General features: G+C 36.5%; 2 long non-coding RNA genes across 3 annotated transcripts; one reads left to right on the top strand and one right to left on the bottom strand.

Moving 5' to 3' along the window:
- The first annotated feature begins 780 nt into the window (after positions 1 to 780).
- Positions 781 to 2,650, top strand: LOC135787597 (uncharacterized). 2 transcript variants are annotated; one of them, XR_010547121.2, is made up of 5 exons: positions 781 to 1,357; positions 1,892 to 1,985; positions 2,084 to 2,216; positions 2,299 to 2,400; positions 2,511 to 2,650. It is a non-coding gene; the product is annotated as an uncharacterized lncRNA (long non-coding RNA). The 2 variants fall into 2 exon arrangements; XR_010547120.2 differs by lacking the exon at positions 781 to 1,357 and having other exon boundaries at positions 1,526 to 1,985.
- On the bottom strand, positions 2,402 to 4,242 carry LOC141281318 (uncharacterized). The gene is made up of 2 exons (XR_012335534.1): positions 3,732 to 4,242; positions 2,402 to 3,166 (listed from the first exon to the last, which is right to left on the bottom strand). It is a non-coding gene; the product is annotated as an uncharacterized lncRNA (long non-coding RNA).
- Positions 4,243 to 25,290: the final 21,048 nt, after the last annotated feature.

Genomic DNA, 25,290 nt, shown 5'->3' with positions numbered 1-25,290 from the left:
AAAATGACAAGATAAAAACCACTATTTTCTGTTACTTTCACAGCATCTTTCGGTTATAATAACATTAAAAATCAAAATCCATAATTTGATTTTGAAAGATTTAATATAAAAAGTTTTTTATTGAATCAATATATACATGTGCATTCATCTTTTATATTAATTTATATTAATTTAGTTGACTAGTGGTATACACTGATTAAAAATCAAAACATTAATGGCATTAATCAAAACACTTTGTCATATTAAGAACACTGTCATTGCTGCTGTCATCCTTGGGACATCGCAGCTGAACCTTTTTGACAGCGATCAGCTGTAAAATGTTTTGTTCTGCTCGATTTTAGTTTACTTTGTGTAAAATAATGGAAAGTTTTTCATAAGATCCCCTGGGATCAATGTCTTAGCATGACCAAATCTTGTGGTGGGAGAACAAGCAACAGCCAGCATTTTTTTTGTTGCCCGAGATGCTTACGCTTCTTCCCCGCCACAGAAAACCACCACAAGTTTATCAATGCCATCAAAAGTATTATTTTGTTTTTGTTTGTTTGTTGATCACGAAGTATAAAGTAGATGAGGAAAACTAGGATTCCATGTGTATTCAACACGCCGTCATTGTTGTTTACAATGCGTGGAATGGTGCGCTGTGATTGGTTGAGTGGATTTATTGCATTCTGCAGAGAAAGAGGACTGGCATTTATCGCGTTTTGGGAAAAAGGGAGAAAGATGACAGAATAACACTGCGTATATCAGATTTTGTGTAAAATTAAGAATTTACTTTTAAAGAGCACCTATTATGGGATACACGTTTTTAAACATCCTTTTGTGTGTAAGTGTGCATTAGTACATGCTAACGATATTCAAAAAGTACATACCTCAAAGAAAACGATGACGCGAGTTATCGTCTCTAACGTTCGAGGACTACAAAAAACACTCGGATTGTAGGCAACAGTTTACTTCCTGGGATTAGTGACGTAGATAAGACCAACATTATCATAGTTCAGCCCTCTCTGCTTTGCTTGGGTACGCCCTCAAAGACGAGGGTGGGGTGGGGAGCGCCGAGTCAGAAGAGAGCTAAAATGGCGGAGGTTGGGAGTCCCTGCTTTGACTCTGTTTGCAAACTCTTGTTTCATTGTTTAAGCGATTAAATCTCTCGAGTAGACGCTGTCTCTTTAGATGCGAGGGCAAAATAGCACTTTATGGACTTACATAGAGGACATCATGTTTAATACGGTTCCGGAAAAATCCAGTCAGAAGTTGTTCACGGAGTTTTCACAATAACTGCTTCTCATGAACCGAAGCTGGATTTGCACGACGTCTCCTCTTGAAAGTTGGATTACTGTGCACTTCTGGATCACAGACTGTAAGTATTCATGTTTATTATTTGCCTTTTACTGTACATTACGTAACCGGTAACCGGAGATTAACATAATGTGCGTGTAGAGCTAAGCTTGCAAGCTAATTGTTTTGTGTTGTAATACTGTATTTCATAAACAACGTACCATATTTACACACGTATATGTTGAATTATGCAGGCTTTCTTTTTTTTATCGATGTTGGTTTAGACATGTTTACAAACTTGCTAAGTTGCTAAGATAAATACAAATGCCAGCTAAACTGTTACCAGTAAAATTTGTTCTCATGATCAAACTCAAGAAACTCTAAGTACAGATGATTTGTTTAAAGTTATATGTATTTTACTGTTGTATTTACTTGAAGCTTTCTTAGATTTTGAAACGAAGTAAACACGTAATGTGTGTTGCTAATGTTGGGCCATGTAATATGTAATACATTTACGTTTTAATGAATAGTCTAACGATTTATAGTCGTTGTACTCTATTGTTATAATATGTCTTTTTGACTGAATACATGTTTGTTTTATTTGTCTATATCTTAGATTCGCAGCTGGACACATCCTTCTACACTGTATGCAAACATGCAACATCATTACACACAGTACAAGGAGTCAGACTGGCATATGAGGAGCAAAGGTGTTTAACACATATTATGTATTTACCTAGTGAAACCACTACCAGTCTTAAATGTATAACTGATGATGACAAAGTTTTTTTTCTCTGCATAATAATAGGAACCCAGGCAGTAGCATCGTTTCACAATGTTTCCATCATCATCATCAGTGGATGCCTTTGCCGTCCGTAGCCTGAGATTTCAGATTTGCAGCAAAAAAAAATGATTTTCTCATTTATTGGAATGCTGTGCAGGTATTTAAGTATTTTAGTAACTGTGTTAAATAAAGTAGTATTTACTTTTACAATAAATTAATTGCTTGTTTATATTTTACAGGTATTTGTACCTTGCAGCCATCCATTACAATGTCACCAAGCCGTAACAAAAGCAGGAGAGGGAAAGTACAAGGCTATGTTCCCAAAACACAAATGACATACCGTAAGCAGTAATGTTTTATTTCAAATACATTCATAATTAAAAACTTAATGTATGAAGCAGGGAAATAAATGATCAAAACAAAAGATTTATTGACTGCAATATTTCTACAGTTATGTGGATGATGTGATCAGGCTTGTGTTTGATGAGGTATTTGAAGATAAGCTGAAGGAAACCCCGATTCCAATGGACCTGGCATCACAGTTTGAGAGACCTTCAAAGGAGGACGTGATTGCATGCCATCTTCAGTGCAGGGGTCGTCGAAAGCCAAAATTGTGACCGATCTGATCAGGAAGCTCCAAGCGTATCTGGAGAACAACACACGACAGGATGATAACCTTATAGTGTCGTCTTAGATAGCACCAGCTGACAAAGCTTTGATATGCCATTTATCTGAATAGATAGCTGTAAGAAATGAATTGAACAATTTTTGAAACAAGAGCACAATATGGTTACTAAAGTATGTTTATTTGTATATTGTTTAACATTTAAATATATATTTGTAATAAAAAAAAAACAACTTTTGACTGACTATTATATTTTCTTTAAAGTTACATCTTTTGTTCTTTTGGGTACTTTGTTACTATAATAATACTTTAGTGTTATTGGTTTAAAAATGTAATAAAACTTACTCTAGTCCTGCACCTCAAAGGCTTATAGTCGGTACAATAAATGTTCTGTGTGTAGGGATTTAGACAATTTGTGCAAAACCTGGATGATGAATCACGCAGGTAAGAAGCCCTGGAACCTGTTGCATTCTCCTTAAAACCTAATAAGTAAAAACATAGCACTTATAAGTAAGCAGTTTTTCATAATAAACTTTACCATAGTGAAATAATGTAGAACATTCATTTCAATTAATACTTTTTTTGTGCTACATTTGATGTTTCCATATAGTTTGCACAGTAAAATAGTATGTAACAGTCTTTTATAATAAAGTTTACAATAGTAAAATAATGTTAATAAGTGAAATAGTTTTATAATCATTTCAACAAATACTTTCTATGTGCTACATTTGGTGTTTCCATATAGTTTGCACAGTAATATAGTATGTAACAGTCTTTTATAATAAAGTTTACAATAGTAAAATAATGTTAATAAGTGAAATAGTTTTATAATCATTTCAACAAATACTTTCTATGTGCTACATTTGGTGTTTCCATATAGTTTGCACAGTAATATAGTATGTAAGCGGTCTTTTATAATAAAGTTTACTATAGTAAAATAATGTTAATAAGTGAAATAGTTTTATAATCATTTCAAATAAAACCTTCTATGTGCTACATTTGGTGTTTCCATATAGTTTGCAAAGTAATGTAGTACGTTATAATTACCTTTTGGATGTCTTTGCAACACATTTTCGTCTTCGTTTAGCATTCTGGCAGAGCTAAGGACACCTAAAAAAGTTAAATCCAATCGCGTTCATTGACGGAGATCGTTTACATCGTAACGGCCGTCTGAACTCTCTGGATCGAGCTTGAAGTGGTAAGGCAGTACAGACACCATCGTTTATAGAGAAATATAGCGCTTGTTTACATTGCCTGTGACTCTCAGTCAGAACCGGAAAACCCACGCGTAGTCAGGGGCGTTACCTTTCAAACACACGCCGAACCCAGTTGACCAATAACAGTTGAGTAGTCATCTGACCAATCCGAATACACTAGACATTTTGGGAGGCGGAGACAGGAACTAAACCGAGCGTTTTCCAGACTGGCAGAAATCGGTGAGGTATGTAAGCAATTTATAAGACTCACAGTGCATTAGTTCAAGTTTTAATAACATGTATGTACTATGGGATATTACAATAACGTGCTAACGTGCTAATTTATTAGCATAATTGGTGCTCTTTAATACTGACCTGATACAATACAAATTTTTTTAAATGGTGTTTATCACGTTTTGGAACCAAACTCTTCAAATAGTCCCAAGCTGTCACTGGGGCACTACCCTTTGAAAATGTACAATTGTAATTTAGTTACATATATGTATGCATTAAGTGCAATATTTACCTTCAGGTACTAATATGAACTTTTTATGTACAAATGTTAACTTTTTGAAAGGGTCCTGCCCCAGTTAAAGCCAAGGACCAGTTTTGACCTTTTTTTTCTGGAAGTGTAGTCCAATGTAAATTTAATTTAACTTTCATTTAACACTATCTTACACTAATAAGCAACCAATACTTACAAAATTCATTTTGCTTTAAAGTCACCTTTCTTAGTCACCTTCATTTCAGACCTATAGCTACTTTAGACATAAATCACAAACTGAAAGGTGCATAACTGTTCTGTTTTTAGGATTGATATGAGGTATAAAATGAAACTTTTGTAAAGAAATCAAGTGGAGTGCTTGTTGAAATTCAGTTCATATTGGAACAAAAATAGGTGAATTTATTGATATAATTAGTTTTTTTCTCTGTTTATTTTGTCTGTTTACCACATTTAAAACATCAATGACAACAAAATGAGCTCAAGCTACATTATTTCCTAATTTGTTTATTTTTCTGTCCTGTCAATTATTGTTTTTGAGAAGGCACCTACTCAGACAATATGCCCCTGGTGTTTTTGTACAATCTTCAAATAAACACACATGTAACGATACTACCAGTGTGTGACTGTCTGTGTAAAACGTGTATGGAATCCATGTCATTTATCCGCTGTGCCTTCCTCTAATGTAAATACATAAACCCAAGCACCACAGGCAGTCGAAAATCGCCTTGTCATGATGAACTAACTAAAATAAGTGGCAGAAGCAGACTGCATTTGACAGTGCCAGCCTCTCTATCTCCCAGCCACTGTCTCTCACCCGGGCATAATAAGCTTCAATTACCCGCGGCTCTCTCTTTCATTAAAGACAGCCGCTGCACTTTGCTAGCCCACAATAAACACTAACAGAGAGAAATATTAGAGTCCCGTTTATTTATGAACCCGTTAATAATGAGTCGTTGATGAAAACGGCTTTCTCAGCAGTGCGCTCGCTGAACAAACAGTGTGCATCGGAGAGAGATAGCTAGTTAGCCTCCGTGACTTAAACAAAGCTAAGGCGCGACAACAAGTGCCGGCAATTAGCCGAACCTCCTCCGCGAGGTAACCCGATGCGTCTTTGTCGTTTTCGATCACATTGCCGCATGCTGTAGAACTACAGCAAGGATGTCATTAATTTCCCTAAACTTCATCTTAATGCTCTGCCTTCATGTGTCGGTGATTGATTGTTTTTGTCACTTTATGAGCGATGGTGCCTGTTTGCATCTGGGGGTGAGGACTCAGGGAGGGTACGACCCGAAACCCACTCGCTGTCTGATATGCCCTAATGACTGGTTCACCAATGCCCTGCCCTTTAAATTAAATAAAGGTTTTGGAGAAACATGGCATAGTTAAATATTAAAAGGTGAATATGCATATGTGGACATTATTAAACAGATTCTCATTATGAAAGTAAGATAAATGCTGGAATGGCATTAAATAAAAATAAAAATGAATTTAAAAACCAGAGCACTAACATGCTTACACATAAAATATGTGTCTATGCCTGTGAAAACCCAGCTAAAGTCCTTTGTTGTGATTTACTGTTTTCTACCTTAAATCATGCCTCTAATGTAAATGTATATATAATGTAAGGAAAGTTTATAGGCTAGTACCAGTCCCTCCAGAAAAACTTTTTTAAAAGGGGCCATATGACAATTTGACTTTTTGAATGTTTAAGTGCTATGATTGGGTTCCCAGTGCTTCTATCAACCTAGAAAATGTAAAAAAGATCAACCCAGTAACTTAGTTTTGGTAAACCATTCTCTACAAGCACATGAAAAAATAGGTCATTGAAATTTGGCTCTCCTTATGATGTCATAAGGAGCTCTTATTATAATAATACCGCCCCTTAATCTGCACTATCCAACCACAGCACTGCCATTTAGTGCAGAGAGAAATAAAAAATTATTGACAGCACAATTGAGTTTAAATTGCCACCATCATCGTGATCAGTGTTTGCAATTCATCAGCTCATTTGCATTTTTAAAGACACACCCAAAACGGCACATTATGCTCACACCTACAAAGTGTCAATTTTAACATGTTATAATAAATTATCTATATGGTATTTTGAGCTAAAACTTCATATGTTTATTCTGGGGACACCAAAGGTTTATTTTACATTTAAAAAAATATTGTGTCATGGCCCCTTTAAATACGCCACACTTTCGCCGCATAGATTGCAGATTTCCGCTCGCAAAATATGCGGGGCTTGCATGATTTCATAATCCCCGCATTTTCGTAGCAAAAAGTCATTTATATCTTAGCAGAAATTTGAAAAATTTAGCATTTACTTCACATATGCGCAGCCATGTCTCCTGTTGTCATGGGAATGTTAGGAAGTGACGTAATTACGCGACATGAACATCAATAAAAAGCTGCAAAAGCTTGCAAACAGTTTTTGCAAGTTCCCGCAATTTTGGCAAGTTCCCGCAATTTAATCGCATAAATTGCATAAATATATCCCACATATCCCATCGCATTTTGATTTTAAGATCAAGGATTTTTGCCCACAACAATCACAAAAAAAAACACAAAAAAGATTGAAATAAAATTGAAACCAAAGTTTTATAATCCTAATTAGATTAAGAGACTTATTTTCACATATTTTCCATGTCCAAGCACTAAAAACAGATTTTTTTGTATCTCTAATTTACTTTAATTTGACCATGTTATTTGTTGCTATAGCATTCAGCGATTGCACCAATTATAATAAAAATTTAAAAATGTCTTCTCCCCATTGTTCAAATGAAATCTACACCACTGGTATAAGGTACCACAGTTAGGGTGCGGTAAGCAGCTCTCTCTCACCAAAGTCCCAGCTTTGTCACCAGCCTCTTCCATTACTTCTGTAAATCAGACACCCTGTTTCTCTGGTTACACTTCTGTCCTGAGATATCACACAGATGTGTGAAGAGGATCTGTGAGTACACATGTATATTAACAGCGTTTCTATTCACTGCTGGTCAATCAGGCCCTGCTGTCTCCTCTCAGATGTGTCCATGACTCCTCTCGTCTCCTCGAGTACCCCGAGCTCACGTTCTGCAGCGTCGCCTTGCAGATTGCGGGCCGAGCTTGTCGGACCAGATAAAAGATCGCAGAGGATTGACGCCAGGGGGACGATAGCCCCCGTGACACGTGCGCTGCTCTCCTCTCTCCCTCTCATTCCCTTCCCGAAACGCTCTGTGCTTTCACTCATTTACATAACAGACTTCTGACACCTTTACTTTATTCATCAATCACAGCGCTTCTTTCCCAGTCTACCTTTTGTCTGAGCATGTCTCTGCTCCATCAGGACCTGCACAAAAGATTAATTTCACAGTTTTTTTTGCCCTCCCTACTTCCTCCTCCCCATAATCCTCTGCTTTTCTAAAACCCTCCCCTCTCATTCTTTCATTTCAAAGATACAACGCTCATGAAATGACAGTAGCTATATAATGAAAACAACAATGCAAGCAATTTTTACTGCTGCAGGTCGCATCGGCGGATTTTCTCTCCCCATCCTGTGCCCGTTTCTCCTCCCTTACGCATTTCCGCCAAGGAGCTGCCATCTGTCTAACGTTCACACGGCCGTCCTGCTCTTTAATCTCACCACCTCACTGAATTCATCTTTTCTCCTCTCTGCCACCCCTTAGACTAATCTTGTGCTTCTCTGCATACTTCTGAATTATTTATCTACCCTGGAATTTTCTCTCTAACCACTCACTCACTTTTAAAAGGAAACAACTCGAATAAAACCAAAAATTGCTAATTCATATCAGTTCCATGTGCACATTCGGGTTATGATGTCATCATGCACATTCGCATACAGTTCACAACGGCATTAAAACCTAGAAAAAATGTTTTTCGCTAATATATATTTTAAAACCTAATATGATTGGACTATAAAAGTAGCTAAAAGTAAACAAGTGAGATTATTTAATAATGAAGAGCACTACTTTTATGGTACACATCTGTTTTGTGAGTGCTGTTGCTTGCAGTAATGGGTCAGTGGATGCCTTTGGGCAGGGCATGGACATTAGCTTCACAGGACAGCAGGGGCAAACAGCCACATCTGACACCTGAACTTATTTACAAGATAATTACCCCTGTGTGACTCTTCTGCTCTAGATAACTAACAGTGGTAAAGGTAACGCTACACAATGACCCAATGACCTTTAACTGCTCAGCAGTAACACAATTAACTTGATACAAGCAAACAAAGAAATACATGCAAAACATGCACGTCGCTAAGCAGACATATGCTCAAATATGTTGTTTGACGTGAACAAGGATGTGTACAGTAGACCTTCACACCATTATTAATTTGCGGATTTTCTGATGCATGTGGACCCTTACATATTGTGTTGACTAATTAAAGGATAAGTCCATTTTCTTATAAAAAATCCAGATAGTTTACTCACCACACCATGTCATCCAAAATGTTGATGTCTTTCTTTGTTAAGTCAAGAAGAAATTATGTTTTTTGAGGAAAACATTCCAGGATTTTCTCATTTTAATGGACTTTAATGGACCCCAACACTTATTAGTTTTAATGCAGTTTAAAATTGCAGTTTAAAATGGCTCTAATCAATCTCAAACGAGGCAAAAGGGTCTTATAGCGAAACGATTGTCATTTTTGACAGGAAAAATAAAAAATATGCACTTTTAAACAACAACTTCTCGTCTTCCTCTGGTCATGTGATGCGCCAGCGTGACCTCACGTGATGCGTCATCACGTCAAGAGGTCACGTATGACATATGCGAAAGTACGCCCCAGTGTTTAAAAGTGTGGAGAAAGAGGACCGTTCCAACGTTGTTGTATGTCGAATGATACTAATTAATGTCTTTGTGTCAGTTTATTGTTTAAAATGGTCCGCAAATGTGCGTTTCATATATGTAACACGTGACCTTTCAAAGTCATTATGCAATTATGTGAGGTCGCGCTGGGGCGTTACAGGACCGGAGGAAGACGAGAAGTTGTGGTTTAAAAGTGCATATTTTTTATTTTTCTTGCCAAAAATGACAATCGTTTCTCTAGATAAGACCCTTATGCCTTGTTTGTGATCGTTTAGTCCTTTGAAACTGCAATTTAAACTGCATTAAAACTAATGTTGGGGTCCATTAAAGTCTATTAAAATTAGAAAAATCCTGGAATGTAAACATAATTTCTTCTCGACTGTACAAAGAATGATATCAACATTTTGGATTACATAATGGTGAGTAAATTATCAGGATTTTTTTTAAGAAAATGGAAGAATCCTTTAACTCTAGCAAATCTAGAAATTTTTCATATTTTTTTTTTTTTAAATTTATATCACTTTCTTCATTATTTTACCACACACTTTAAGAAATAAAGGTACAAAAGCTGTCACTTGGACGGTATAAGATCCTAATACGTACCATTTAGGTACAGTTATGAGGTTGAGGTACTAATACGAACCATTTAGGTACAAAGGTGTATTTTTTAAAAAGGGTACTATGCCAGTGACAGCTTTTGTACCTGTATATTTCTAAGATAGGCGGTTTGATCGGATGCATGTGCGTTTTCGTGGTTACATGCCTGAACTGAAGTGAACTTCTGGTCTGTATTTATTTATTGTCTTGGCTAGTGGCTAAACTGATCTCTAAAACAAATACCTTGTAGAAAATTTGGTTTGCTAAAGACGAGGAGAGATGACGAGCATGGATCACAATTGTGCGGAGAGGTTTGGCAGCCAATGGATTTATTATACATTAATTTTACAGTAACGTTCGCTCAGCGTAATAGTTGATACGTGTTAGATATGATATATAAACAAAGGTAATTAACTTGTAATTTATTTCCCTTGTTATCAAAAAGAAACTACTAAACTCTGCTATTATTGATTCTATATTAAGGTCTACCGGAAGCTGTGTTTAGTCCACAAAAGACAATTGTTTATGTTGTTGCTGCTAAACCATCTAAAAAAAGAAAGTAAAAGTGTTTGCAAAATGAAGTACGTTTGAAAATAATCCAGTACATGCAAAACTGGGAAAGACTCTTGATTTGGTAAGCTTTAATCCGATTGGCTGGCCGTTCGTATGAAACTTCCTTAAGTTGACCGTCTTGTTCTTTGGTTTATCTTGTTGTCTTCAACATTGTTCTTACGCCTTCCTGTTTCTCTCCTCGTCTCCTCCTGTCTCAGTATCTCTTTCTTTACACCTCTCCTTTTTCTCTCTCTTTCTGGGGGGAAATGAGCGCTCTCCACCCACTGCAGGTGGCGCAGGGAGGCAAGAGAGGAAGCGCGAGTGTCTTGATTTATCGGAGGCTGTCAGCCCCTCAGAGGATTGGAGGCTACGGGAGGGTGGCGTCTCCTCCTTGGCCCCTTGGCTGGCTCTGAGGCAGACCCCATCTCTCATTAGGAGAGAGCTCCAGTTCTACTTGAAAGTGACATTCACACTCCCCTCTTCTCTCACAAATGCAAAGAGATGACAGCCCCTCGCCACTTAAAAGCCCGGGACCCTCTTTTCAGGCCCAGGAAAACATCAATTTATTACATTAGATTTGGCAGATATCCATATGATACCTATACGACACAAATAACCCACCCCCCTTTCCATTACAAACACTCACACTCTTCCTGTCGTTTCGTTCATCACCTCGTTCGGCAGCCCACCCTCTCCAACACCTCCACATGGCTGTCACGTTAGCTCCAACCAAACATTTTGTTTGTTTGTCGGGATTTTAATTTACAATTAGCTCATGGGAGCATGTAAGAAGTAGGGACGAAAGGGGGTCTATGGCATGCACTTATCTCCAGACCCTATTTATTTATTTATTATTGCAGAATGTTAGAATCTAAATAAATGAGAATATTTACAGAGAATATATAAATATATATATATATATATATATATATATATATATATATATATATAAATTATATTATATTATACTGTATTATATTATATGTATTATATTAAAAATATGTTATGTATGTTATGTTATATATCAGATTATTCTAGATTAGATTAGATTTAATTTGATTATAATAATAAAAATTACATAACCTTAATATTACTATGGGGCAGTTTTCCAGACAGGGTTTAGATTATTAGTTATTTTAGGACATGTAGGTAGTTTATGCAAACAAATCTTACAAAAAAAAAAAAACAATACTTGTGTGCATGTTGAGACAAAACAATGGTACTGATATAAAATACGTCTGTGCAAGGTGTTTTAAAATAAAGCAGCTCAAACATGCATTTTAGTTTGTATTTTAATACAAACTAGTATACATTAGTAACATTTTGTCTGAATGTAAAGTGTATGCAAAAAATAACAATTAAAACACACATGTCAGAAATCTCGATCAAACATTCAAGCTGCCATTCACTTTTCAAGCATGAAGGTTCAACAATAAATGAAATTTATAATGGGTCTAGCACACTGAATCACATGTTCTCCTGATGAAGAACTGTTGACTAATTAGCCAGTAATCATTTTCCCAGAAATCAGTCTCCATTATTGAATACAATAGGAATATAATATTTGCTAAAAATACAGAGATTGAAGGAGAAGTGGTGAGAGAGGGAAAGCGCTCACATGTGTGCCCAGAACCGAAGCTGCCAAACAGGCAAACACAAAGTGGAAGACAGAACTGAATAGGAGCTAAGACATGCAGGAACACCAATGATGGACACGGGAAAACGAAAGACAGAAATCAATCAATTAAGCTTGATTTGTAGAAGACGAGCCAATGTCATCTGGAGGAGGACAAGCAGAGAAATGATGAAGGTGCGAATATGCATCAGAACGAAAAAAGTCTGTAACTCCCTCTCTCTCTCTTTAAAAATCAGTGCCGTGTCAGGAGGGGGGGGGCTGGGTAGCGATATGCAAAACACGGCCTCCATAACCAAAGTAGCCTGCAAAATGAGGTGTCAGCACGCGAAGCTCATTGATGTATGAATGCGGAAAATGAAAAGCGGCAGCAGACAGACGGGGCTAAAGGTGAGACAGGCGCAATGTGAGCAGCTGTACATCTACGTCAAGGTGTTGGCGTAGTGGCCCCCTCTCTCTCTTTTGCTCTGTGTCTCTCTTATTTATTTATTTCCCTCTATCTATCTCTTTTCTCCATTGAAAGGGCCACAGCCTAACAAGGAACAGTGGCCGCAGTACATTGAAGGAATGCTACTCAGGGAAACAATCCTGTTCCCTGTGGAATACTAACTAAACTTAAATGAACAGCATAGTCTCTCTTTCAATCTTTCTCACTTTCTCTTTGTTGCAGACCTCATCTAGCGTGTCAAGGTACATCACTCACCGACGTGTGCGCAAATTCAAATATCTGTCTATATGTTGGGAATGATATTACAAGGCTATTGTTTTTTTGCCTTTTATCATTTTTGCCAGTATTGCAGAAGAGAGAAAAACAGACACATTTGAGCTACAATTCTGTGCTGCAGCAGGTAAGTATTTCCTTCAATAATGACCAAAGTAATGTTTTATTCTTATGAGGGCCTGCATCTATATAGGCATCTTTAGTGTATATATAATATGTCAAAATGTACCCGGTTCAGACAAAAGTGACTCTTAAAATTTCTATGTAAAGTAGAACACAATGATTAATAATAAATATAGACATTAAGGGCCCTATTTTAACGATCTAAGCACATTGTCTAAAGTGCACAGCGCAACGTCTAAATGCGCGTGTCCGAATCCACTTTTGCTAATTTAACGACAGGAAAAATAGTTTGTGCGCCGAGCGCATGGTCGAAAAGGGTTGGTCCTTTTTTTTATGGGTAATGGGAGTATTTGGGGCGTAACGTGCAATAAACCAATGAGAGTCTCAGCTCTCATCCCCTTTAAAAGCCAGTTGCACTGGCCCTATGTCTAATCCCTATTTAGATGACGGTCTTTGTAAACTGAAAAACTAAGCGGAGGAAGAAGATCCCCAGTTTAAGATTAATGTTAAATAATTGTGTTGTTTTTCACTTGTATTGAAATTGTTATTTTTTATTAAAACCTTTAAAACCCGTTTTCGTTTAGTCATGGAAGTAAAAAAAGAAGGCTTTTAATTGCTTTAAATGTATTGCTATCCAAGTATGTATGTAAGAAAAGGTTTGTATATTAAAAATACTTTATTTGTAACAAACAGGAGACAAAGAATTTACAAATGGCTCTCCGCCCGTTTCAGCACTTGGACAGCGTCATGAGTTTTTTTAAGCATTACTTAAAAATGTTTCTCATCTAACCATATCCACAGGTACAGAGTCATCATATACAATAAATCTGTGAGGTAGCATTTTAAAAAAAAACATTTAAAAACAGATGCATTTGTTTAAAGCAAAGCATTTATTTACTTACCATGCTACAGGTAAAGCAGCTCTTTGCGCCTTATAACGTCTCATAATTACTCCTCATTTATGTCCAAGAGACTCAATAATAATCTTTTACATTCAATCCTCTAATCTTTCATATTTAAAAGCGTTTTTGTGCTGCTGCGCATTCATGTATGTGATAAGCAAACCCACGTTGTCGTCCTGTTTATAGACGCATATTACTTACGCGCTCATTAAATAACAAAAAACATATTGCGCCATTGACTTTAGACTTTAGACAAGGTTTTTGTTGGTCAATGGCGTAGTCTATTTTAGTTGCCTCAAAATAGCAATGCGCCAACAATGCGCCTGAACACACCTCGTTTTCAGACCAGAACGCCCATGGGTGCAAAAGGGGGCGCAAATGCATTTGCTATTTAAACAATGTGGCGCTAAACGTGAAAATGATAATTGCGCAGGGTGGAAACTAGCAAAAGACACTTGCGTCGCGCATTGCGCCGATGTAAGATAGAGCCCTAAATGCTAATAAAATATGGTGCATAGTTAGGAACTGAACACTTTCACTGAACACTTCCCATAGATTAGTTGTTTAGGTGAAATGTTGTGGATTCATTGTGCACTTGTTACTTAGTACAAATACACCAATAAGACAAATGGCAACATAGACAGATAGCCCTTATCCTGAAAAAAACATAAGCAAAACTACTGTACTGTATGTTTTACACGCATCATTGGGTAAAACAACTTAAAGATTTTTGTGTGACCCAGTCTGTAAAAAACCCAAAATGAAATTTTAAGATAACAAACATCAAATTTGATTTCAACCATTCATTTTTACTATGATTACAATCTTTGACACAGCCTAACACAGTCAATATTAAATATATCAACGTAATATTTTCACAAACTGTTTTTTACATTATGATATATGATTTTATGTAAAAAAGTAAATCTCAAAAAATGACATTCTCATTATTTATTTACAATAACAATTTGTTACAGTATATAAATATTATAATATCTATCAGTTCTGTAAACCCTGTATAAATTGAATATGGGATCCATCACAGGGAATTTCAAACATTTTTCGGTAACACTATGAATAAGGTTCATTAACATTTGTTAACTACATTAGTTAAGTTAACCTTAACTAATAATGAACTGGACTTATACATCATTTATTAATCTTTATTAATGTTAATTTCAAAAATTACTAATACTTTATTAAAATCGTGTTAATGCACTGTGAACAAACATGAACAAACAATTAAAAGCTTTATTCTAATAACTAACATTAACAAAGATTAATAAATACTGTAACAAATGTATTGCTCATGGTTTGTTCATGTTGGTTAATATTAACTAATGTTAACTAATGAACCTTATTGTAAAGTGTTACCCAGTTTTCTTATTTAGCCTACGTTATTTTTATTTGATGTCATTTTGTGTCACATGTTAAGTTGCCCCATGATGTTGCCATATGATGGGCTTTAAGGCAACAGCAGACTGATCAGGCATTGATCTATCACACAGTGTCCAGAAGTGCTTTGTATTGATGGTCAAGCTTGGCAGTCTGTGAAACAGCACATGATGTTGTTTCATTGAATTGGAAGGATTCTGACAGCGCCTGCTTGAACTATCATTGTCTCAATGTGTGTGTGTGTGTGTGTGTGTGTGTGTGTGTGTGTGTGTGTGCGTGCGTGCGTGCGTGCGTGTGTGTGTGTGTGTGTGTGATTGATAAAACAGAGCAGAGGAAGCGTGTCTTACATTGGGTTTGTGATGTTTGTAAAGCTTGTTTCTATTCTGCCTAGTCTTGTGGGATTTGAGAGATCTAGTTACAGCATGACCATTAAAACGCTGTGTTGTTTATCTGACCTACTGTACTACAGTATAAATGTTCACACTACATGCCTTCTTCAATTACTATAAATGATTTATAGTCTAAACATGCAAAACCCTCTATAAATGTGTCTGACACGTTTTCTTGTAAATTAACGGATTTAATCAAACTCTTCATGGATTCTGCCAACAATTTTTTTTTCTGAATCACCTGAGGCCAGAATTAAGCAGATGTTAAGCGAAAGTATTTGATGAACATATAATGCATGCCAAAGGTGGTATTTAGCGGCTTCTGCATCTAAACTTCTCATATTGAAAGCAACAATAGAATAATATGTACAGTATAATTTTAGAATAATGAATCCAGGTCTGTGATCAAAAAATATACTTCAATACTTTATTCTGGTCTTAGTAAAATTAGGTCAGAAGATCATTAGGGTTAATTCAAAATAACTATAATTTTGTCAGTCTTAGCAAAATAACCCCACACTCTAAAAAAATATTGGGTTGTGTTTAACCCAGGGCTGGGTCACTATTGGACAGAACACATTTCTGGGTTAAAATTACCCAAATAATGGTTTGTTCTAACCCAACTGCTTGGTTGTTTCAACATACATTAAATAACCCAGCAATTGGGTAAAAACAACCCATTATTTGGGTCATTTTAACCCAGAAATGTGTTCTGTCCAATAGAGACCCAGCCCTGGGTTAAAAATAAACCAACATTTTTAGAGTGCAGGTTTTACAGACAGGCTTAAGACAAATCCTAAACTAAAACACATTTTTGAGCTGTCTCAACTGAAAATAACTTGCATGTACAGATCTTAAAGATCACATTCTTCCTAATACCATTTTTTAAACCCTAGTTAGTGTGTAATGTTGCTATAATAGCATAAATAATACCTGTAAAATGATAAAGCTCAAAGTTCACTGCCAGGCGATATATTTTCTTCAATAGAATTCCTCTTTAAAAGCCTACAACGAACGGCCGGTTTGGACTACAGCCCTCTATTTCCTGCTTTAATGACGTCAGTAAAACAGTTCTTTGACTAAACTCCGCCCACATTAATACGTCAGTCACCAGCTTTGGCTCAAACAGCTCTGCTAAGCTAAGCTGCTATCGAATCACAGCACACTAAACAAACTACACATTCAGAACTTGTTACATATTTCTGAAGGAGGGACTTCACATAACAAGGAAGACATCAGCCTGTTTTGAGGACAGTGAAAACAGCGCTATACAGATAAGTAAATTGTGTGAAAAATGCTGCGTTTTTTTACACGTGAAACATGAACACATGTTATATTGCCCACTATAAACACAATCAAAGCTTCAAAATCACAGACAGAATGGGAGCTTTAAAATATGCCAGTGCCATTGATTTGTCTTAAGATACACACCAGTAACATCTTTCTAAGACATGTGGCAACACTAAGGTACAATGAGGTTCATTAGTTAGTTAATGTATTAACTAACATGAACAAACCATGAGCAATACATTCGTAAGAATAGTTATTCATCTTTTTTAATGTTAGTTAATAAAAATAAATTGTTAATGTTAGTTTACAGTGCATTAACTATACGTTAACAAGATTTTAAATACCTTTTTAATAAAGTATCAGTAATTGTTGAAATTAACATTAACAAAGATTAATAAATGATGTATAAGTGCAGTTCATTATTAGTTCATGTAAACTAATGTAGTTATCAAATGTTAACTAATGAACCTTATTGTAAAGTGTTATGAGGCATGTTTATAAAAATTTCTTAAATATCCTAATTAAACTAAGGCCTAGTCACAGCTTTAGTAAATCCTTATCTTTGAAACCGCACCTATAAGTGTTAACTTTAAAACATTCTCACACTTTTTACCTTTTGCGTTTATTACATCTCATTGATAACATAAACTGTGCATAAATACATGTCATCCGTAACATTAAATCGAAAAAGCTATTGTCGACGTCCTCTTCAGACCCTCAGAAACGGTTGTGCATGTGGGGTAATTTGCTCTTTTGTCAAGGCGGCTGATGCAGTAGTAATTTGCATGCCTCCACCATGAAGAGCTTTGAAATAAAAGATTGTCTCTGTAATGCACTAAGTGTTTGTGCCATCGCTGATTGATAAAGTGAAGCCCTGTGTTGTGCAACACTCATCTGTGGCCAGAGGGCTACAAACAGAGAGAGAGAGAGAGAGAGAGAGAGAGAGAGAGAGAAATAACACAATATGCAAATTAAAACAGAGAGAGAGAGAAAGCGAGAGAGAACAACAGAACAAAATGAGTTACACACCCTCTGCTCTGGGAGAGACAGGGAAAGAGGGGGTCTGTGGAGAGGACAGAACTGAAATGAGTTGTTTAGGTATGCTCCTGGGTGCAGGACTTGTAAAGCAGATGTCACTCTAATAATGTGTGCTGGCGAACACGCTGTGCCTAAACCCAGCAGGATGAAGCTTCAAGCCCCAGCAATGGCAGCTAATGCCATTTTATGAGGTGCCATCTTATAAAGACAATGCCCACCTCATGCCATGTGCTTAAGCTAGTCAGCTGCAGGCACCAGTAAGCATTTGCTGCAGGGATTTTTGTTTATTATTTCATAAGCCTCAATTTTGAAATGTGATTCCCTCCACCTATTTTACCACAGCCATCATTTTCCATATTTTCCTGGACGAGCACTTCTCCCTGTTGTTCCAGTGCCCAGAATGCCTGAGAACAGACTTGGTAGATATTTGCAAAAGATTGCATGTCCATCCGAATAAGTTTTCTAAAATCCACTAAGATGCACTTAACACTCATTGTTTTCTAATTTCCCGAAGCCTAACCCCCATTCCCTTTTTTCACTACTACACAAGGGAATGGATGGGTACATTAATATTTTACATTAGTATTTTTGTCATGTTTTCAATATCTACAAATTCTTAAATAGAGATGTATTTTCTTGATGAGCAAAATGACCTAACAAAAAAACAAATCTAGTTTTTAGACAAAAATAAATAAAATGTAAGTGAATTTGTGCTTAAAAAAAGAAAAAACAACAACAACAACAATACAGTAAAAATAAATTAAATAAATTAACTTTTTTCTTAAACACTTAATTCAAGAAAAATTTATGTTACATTTTCATAGCCCACTGGCAGATTTTTGGCTTGTTTTAAGCAAATTCTCTCATTTTTGTCTAAAATTAAACATATTTTTTAGGTCAAGAAATTGCATCTTGATTTAAGAATTTTTTGAAATTTGTCATTCTTTGCAGTTTGCTACCTTTTATCATTGTTTGTACGGCTCTCTTCAACCCTGTATCACGAAATTATGTACCTATAGTCACTTAAATTTGTGAGTCTTATATGTGACACTGACCCGATTTTCCGCCTTTTTGCGTGAACATGTCACACATTTCTGTTTACGTGTCACGTATTTGTGACTCAACTGTTTTGTCCTATTTTCAAACCATTGAGGCTTAGAGTTAGATTTGGTGTTTGCGTTATCACTTAAAATTTTGGTTTATACCTTTTTTCATGATTTATTTCATATTTGATGATTTTTAAACCATTGTCGCCTAGGGTTAGAGTTGGGTTTGGGTAAGATTGTCATTTTATGTAAATCTAACCCTAAAACGAAATGACAATGGTAAGAAAATAGGACAAAACAGTTGAGTAATAAATACGTGACAGTGACATGTAAACAGAAATGCGTGACATGTTCACGCAAAAAGGCGGAAAACCGTGTCAGCGTCATGCATAAGACTCACAAATTTACGTGACCATAGGTACGTAATTTCGTGATACTGGGTTGCTCTCTTGCATCTGCAAGGGACTTGTTGTCCACAAATCTGCGAGTTTGTGTATGCTGACGGGCAGACGTGCACGCTAATGTTCGTGGCTCGTCATTCTCCACCCATCCTTGCAAAGCTTTTCTTCTTTTTGTTTCATTGGTGGGTGTCATTTGAGTGATATGTTACAAATATACTGCCACCTACTTTACCGGAGGTGAGTGTAGCAAACATCAAATATGGCCAGTGGGATTTTTTATAGAAAGATTAAACATACGGGAGAAATAGGGGGAATTATTTAAAAGGGATGATGGTGGGAAAGAATGGCAAAATACAGGAAAAACGGGAAGGTTGACAGGTATCTATTAAGTGCTCCTGTATAGCTCAGTTTTAGTGCATTAGCGGCACAAAAGGTCATGGGTTCAAACCCAGGGAACACACATACTGATAACATTTTAGACCTTGTATTGCACTGTAAGTCGCTTTGGATAAAAGCATATGCAAAGTGCATAATTGTAAATGTAAATGTAACATTGTTGTGTTTGGTCTACAGTAGCTTGTTTTAAATGCAAGACGGCATCCTGTATGAAAAGCCATTTAGATTTGATGATACAGAGATTCCTATAATTCTACATTATTGAAAAGTTTAATGGGCGTTAAAACAAGCCATTCAAACATATCTTTTTTATATACTGTCAACAACATTAAGAAACTATAAAACAGCACTAAATCATGCCATATTGGTGGGTTTTCAATCTAACCTGGGTTTAATTAGGCTGAAGGTTTGGTTGCTCCACAGACGTGGTGATAGAGAGATATAGTCTGTGTTGTTTCATCCTGTTCCAAACTTTCACTTATTATGTGATGGCTCAGGGATATAACTTAATAAAGGTTAATTTTGATAAGTTTGCTCAATTATATTTCTGGTGGCTACAAATACAGTACATTCTTCTTGCTTCCATTCTGCATTCTCATGTTTGGGATACATGGTTGCATGCACACACACACACTCATTCCCACAGCAAGACATTTCCATAGCTCCAAGCATGGTGGCCCACAGGAACAAGCCAGAATGGCAGTGGGGCGTGTTGGGCCACAGACGTCCACAGACACTGTCCAAAAACACAGCAGGGTTTGAGTCTGGGATCCAGAAATAAAAGGGCAAAAGATCCCCCCAGGCGCCAGTGCTCTGTTTCAATATAAAGTTTTAATTTACAAGCTGGGTGCTTGTAATTAAGCACACACAGATATGCTGGGAGCTGACCTATGCATTTAATGTACCAGACCATCACCAAACATGTCATTTGGCTTCCTAAATCTCATCACACCAGACAGTCAGAAAGCGGCAAAACGAGACAGACAGCCGCTGGACTGCAGACATATCTGTGTGTTTGTTTACGGGTATGTCGATACTTTCCCTTAAAGCGTAAAGGGTGTTTGTTATGTTTGACTTCCTGTTTTGGATGACAAAACCCAGTTAATCCCCTGTGAGATGAGCAAAATGTGTAGAAAAGGGCCTTGTTCCAAAAACAGACAAGAAGAAGAAAAGAAAATTTAAATGAGAGAGTAAACAGTCTTGTCTTAGGATACACAGATCAGAATTATCATATGGCTTTGGGTAAAGGGACCAATGAACCGAGTATATCATTAAAAATAAAGCTTTTTCTTAAGCCTTTTCCACAGCTAGTTTTATCTCATTATGTTTTAATGTCTTTGACCACACAGAATCTTTTAAAAGAATATTTAAATGAGGAATCAAGTAACAGAGACACATTGGACTATTGCAACACATTGCACCAAACGGAACGCGCCAACTCCCAATATATAAAAAACACAACTAAAAACATGATACTCTTATTTTTAATGTTGATTTATTACTAATTTGTGATAAAATTTTAACCAAAGCTGTGTACATTTGCATGGATTAAAAGGCACTAGTAGAGTAACCCTCTACCTACTTTTATTTAAGAATACAGATTTACTATTTTTATACACATTGACAATAAAGGTGTAATGTATTTTTTGTATTGTTTTGCCGCATCTAGCAGTGAGATTGTGAATCGCAACCAACCACAATTTTGAAATGCAATGAGAAGCTACGGTAGTTGCCACAGGACAAACATATTGTCACCTAAGACGATGTCTTCCGGAAGCCGGGAAAGGCCGTGTAGTATTATTATTTCTGCTTGCTTGTTTTCTCATGAACACAATTTAATATCTTGTGATCTTAGCATAACAGAGGTTGCTTTCTCATATTTATGACTTAATTTCACGTGATATCAACATAAAAGAGATTGTTTTCTCATGATCACAACTTAATTTTCTGGTGATCTCAAGATAAGAAAAAGTTGTTTTCTCATTATCCTGATAATAATCCAAATCTCATGACGTAATTTCCTCTTCATAATATTCAAGTATATTTTGAAGTGGACTGCTGATGGATATGAGTTGAGGTCTTCATCTTCACCATAAGTATAGCTAATAATTGCCCACGATGGACTTAATAAATAAATTACATTACATTCATGTTCGTGAATTTAGGCACCATCTCTAAAGTTAATGTACATGTTTCTATCTTCAACAGCATTTAACCGTTTATTTTAGTATATATAAAAATCAAAAAAGTGTGCATTATAGTTGACAACCACATGAACATTGTACAGTTGGTTTTGTGACAGTTTGTGAACTGTAAATCATTTCATTTATGGTGTTAAATGTAGAAACATGTTATTAATGTGCAACTTTAGAGACGGTCCCTAAATTCACAACTATCAAATTGTCAAAAACTGACAAATCTATTTCAGCTTGAGCAAATCCCTGATCCAAATAAAATATAATTTGCTTAATATGCTTTTGCTACAAACAAAATAACACATTCTATCGAGTACACTATAATCACATCACAAGATTACAACTTTTGTTAGGTCGAGATCACAAGAAAACAACTTTTGTTATCTCGAGATCAAGAGACATTAAGTCGTGATCATGAGAAATCAAAAAGGAAATGTTATAATAGTACACCTCCTATCTCACCTTTCGTAACGTAGGGAAGAAACGTGCACTGTAGCAGTTTGTCCATTTAGGACTAGTGTAGAAACATGCCGACGACTTCCATGTAAAGGGACACGTGGTGTATGTAGATAAAAACGGCTCATTCTAAGGTAATAAAAACTATACAGTTCATTATGTAAAGTCTTTAAACACCTCTGACAATATTGTTATGTATATTATATTGCATTTCTTTCAAGAGGTCCAGAGTTTCCCGCAGCACTTTGCAGTTTGGGCAGCTCGCCTAAGCTGGGAAACCCTACCGCCTCAACTAGGTTGTCCAAAAAAAAAGGCCGTCAAGTGCATCTCGGAGAATAGCGCGGAAGCACCGCGAGTGGGCACACGCACCACGCAGCCGAAATGAGAAGGACGTGGTCCAGACCGTCACTGTCTGGAGGGTTAACTAGCCAGTTGATAAAACATCTTAGTGAATAGCGCATACGTGCTTCACACCACGAGCGTGCACGCGCGCCACACGGCCAACATGAGGCATGTCCGTCATGTCTGGAGGATAGCCAGTTGCCAAAACATGTGTCCGTGAGAACTGTAAGTGGACTTATGTTTTGGGGTTATCTAAGCCTGTTATTGTATTAGTCTATAGTTCTTGCAAATGTAAAGTAAGTTAACAGCTGATTTTGTTGTTTGAGCAACCTGCTAGCTAGGTTTCACGTGCCTGTTGATTAGATATAATTGTTGAGCTTTCTTGCACACGTTATTTATGTGCATTATTTACATGCTACAGTAGTTACACTCCTTTAGGATAATGTAATTAATAGAGAGAAATAATCTATCATCGTTCGTCAGACATTCTACAACATCTGCTTTAGTTTGTGTTTATTAACCCTTTAGTTTCACTTTATCAAGCAGCTATTCCCGTTAGAGGTAAAAACATTTAATTCATTAATAATCTAGTATGTGTTCATTTTCTGTCATAGTTTCTGAAAAATTAAGTTTTATTTGAGTGTTTTAAATTAAAAAATATATATTTTCATCATGACGCGTCCCTTTGATTGCCACACCCCCGGCCACCTTAACTAACAAATTTTCTGCGAGAAACTCTGAGGTCCTTCTAAAAGTCCCACATTACACCCTTAAGTCATATAATAATGTACATGTTGTGGCTAATCTCTTTGTATTTGCTTGTTGTTTCTGTAAGAGCTTCATACATGTTGAGGTTGATGACACAATTAATTTGATAGTAATTGAAATGTAGATGGTTTCAAGATGAGCATTTAAGACATTCACAGTAGCTAAAGTAAAGTTAAGGGTAAGGCCCTGAACAACACAAAGATGTTGCATAGGGTTGTCACAAAACCACATCTTTCACATAGAAGCATATACAGTAGTAAAGACTTGGGTAACATGTCAGTGAGTAAGGTGAGTAAACCATTTATTAAAACATATATAGCTCCTTGCACTGACAAAAAGGGTACATTAGTTAGGTACAAAGTACATATTTGCAAAGAGTTCATATTATTAGTTTAAGTTAATTTTTACTTGTATAATCTATCGTATATGACCAGTTATAGAGCTCTTGATTTGTTCCCAAAATAAAAAAATTAAAAAAGTAAATATGTGACAAATATGAATGCTTCCATTAACAAATTCCTATTATGCTTATCTTAAAAAATATTCGGTAAAAAAAAACTTAGAAAAAGAGATCAAACTTGACCAAGACTGCACAAGTGTGACTGCTAATCCTTGCCATTTAGTTTGAAAGAGCGTGTTGTTTTCCCTGAACACTGAAACTAAAAAGATTAAAAATCTCAGCCCAACTAAAAGAGACCCTTGTGATGCCTCTCAAATGTAAGATGTAGACAAAGGTCTGCCAACTGTCTGAACTTATTTACATCTCTATTGATAGGGAGGCTCTTACCGAGGCAGAGGTCTGTGTTAGGAGAGGAGGGGACCACCTGAATACAGTTTTCCTGCGGTACTAGAGCAAATGGGTTTTGTTCAGGCTAAGGAGGACATGGAGTGGGCAGAGGAGGGAACGGGACAACAGGGGGTCACAGCTTAATATTCCAGACCTATTTAAAAAAGCTAATCTCTTGAAAGGCTGAGAAACGGGGAAAAAACGGACAGTATTTAATATGATTTTATGCAGATCTTTAGTGGGAAGAGCAGGCAACCCGTGCTACATTTATGGATCATGCAGATCATAGGAAAAGTTGAGTCAGAGTTGAGCTGAACTTGAAACCTGGGAGCAGACCATTACCAAGTATGGTCCACAGTTAAGTTGCCATATGAGACAAGCAGGGGAAATGACTAACAAGTCTTATCTTTCATACACAAAGCAATAAAAAATATCTGCAAAGGACTGAACCGCAAAATCTTTTTATTCAGTTGAATGACAAACAAATCAGTCAAGAAATGGCCTTATTAAAACCCTGATGCTACAATTATAAACATATTATATGAAAATATATTAATTTATGATTTTAAAAATAAATATTATACAGTATATATTTTTGCAGTGCATGCTTTTTATTCGCTTTGGCCTCCAAACTTTATTTTATGTGACCTGTAGATTTTTTTTACCCCTCTCATTTCTCCCCCCTTTCCCAGGCAGATCTGTATATTCACAAATGAGAGCTATTCATCCTGGAGCGGCGCTGCATTCTTCAGCTGTCCTCACGCCACTGTCGCAGCTTCTCTGCGGCCTTTGTGCTCGGCGCAGCGCCTCTCCATCCACGCTCTTCATCATCCTGATGGTGCAGCTTTATCTTGCTTTAGTGCAGCTGCTTTCAGCCTATCAAAAGTGCTGAGGGACACAAGGAGAATAGAGAGAGAGAGAGAGAGAGAGAGAGAAACAGTGAGAATGAGAGAGAGAGAGAGTGGAACCAGAGCGAGCGGGGAATGGCCAGTGCCCACTAGAAAGGATAATTTGTACTTTCTCAATAAATAAGGAGGACAGGCTAATTACTGGCTTAACAAG

The sequence above is a fragment of the Paramisgurnus dabryanus genome, chromosome 20 (assembly GCF_030506205.2).
Source record: "Paramisgurnus dabryanus chromosome 20, PD_genome_1.1, whole genome shotgun sequence".
NCBI classification, from domain to species: Eukaryota; Metazoa; Chordata; class Actinopteri; order Cypriniformes; family Cobitidae; genus Paramisgurnus; species Paramisgurnus dabryanus.
This window is presented reverse-complemented; position numbering and strand designations above follow the sequence as displayed.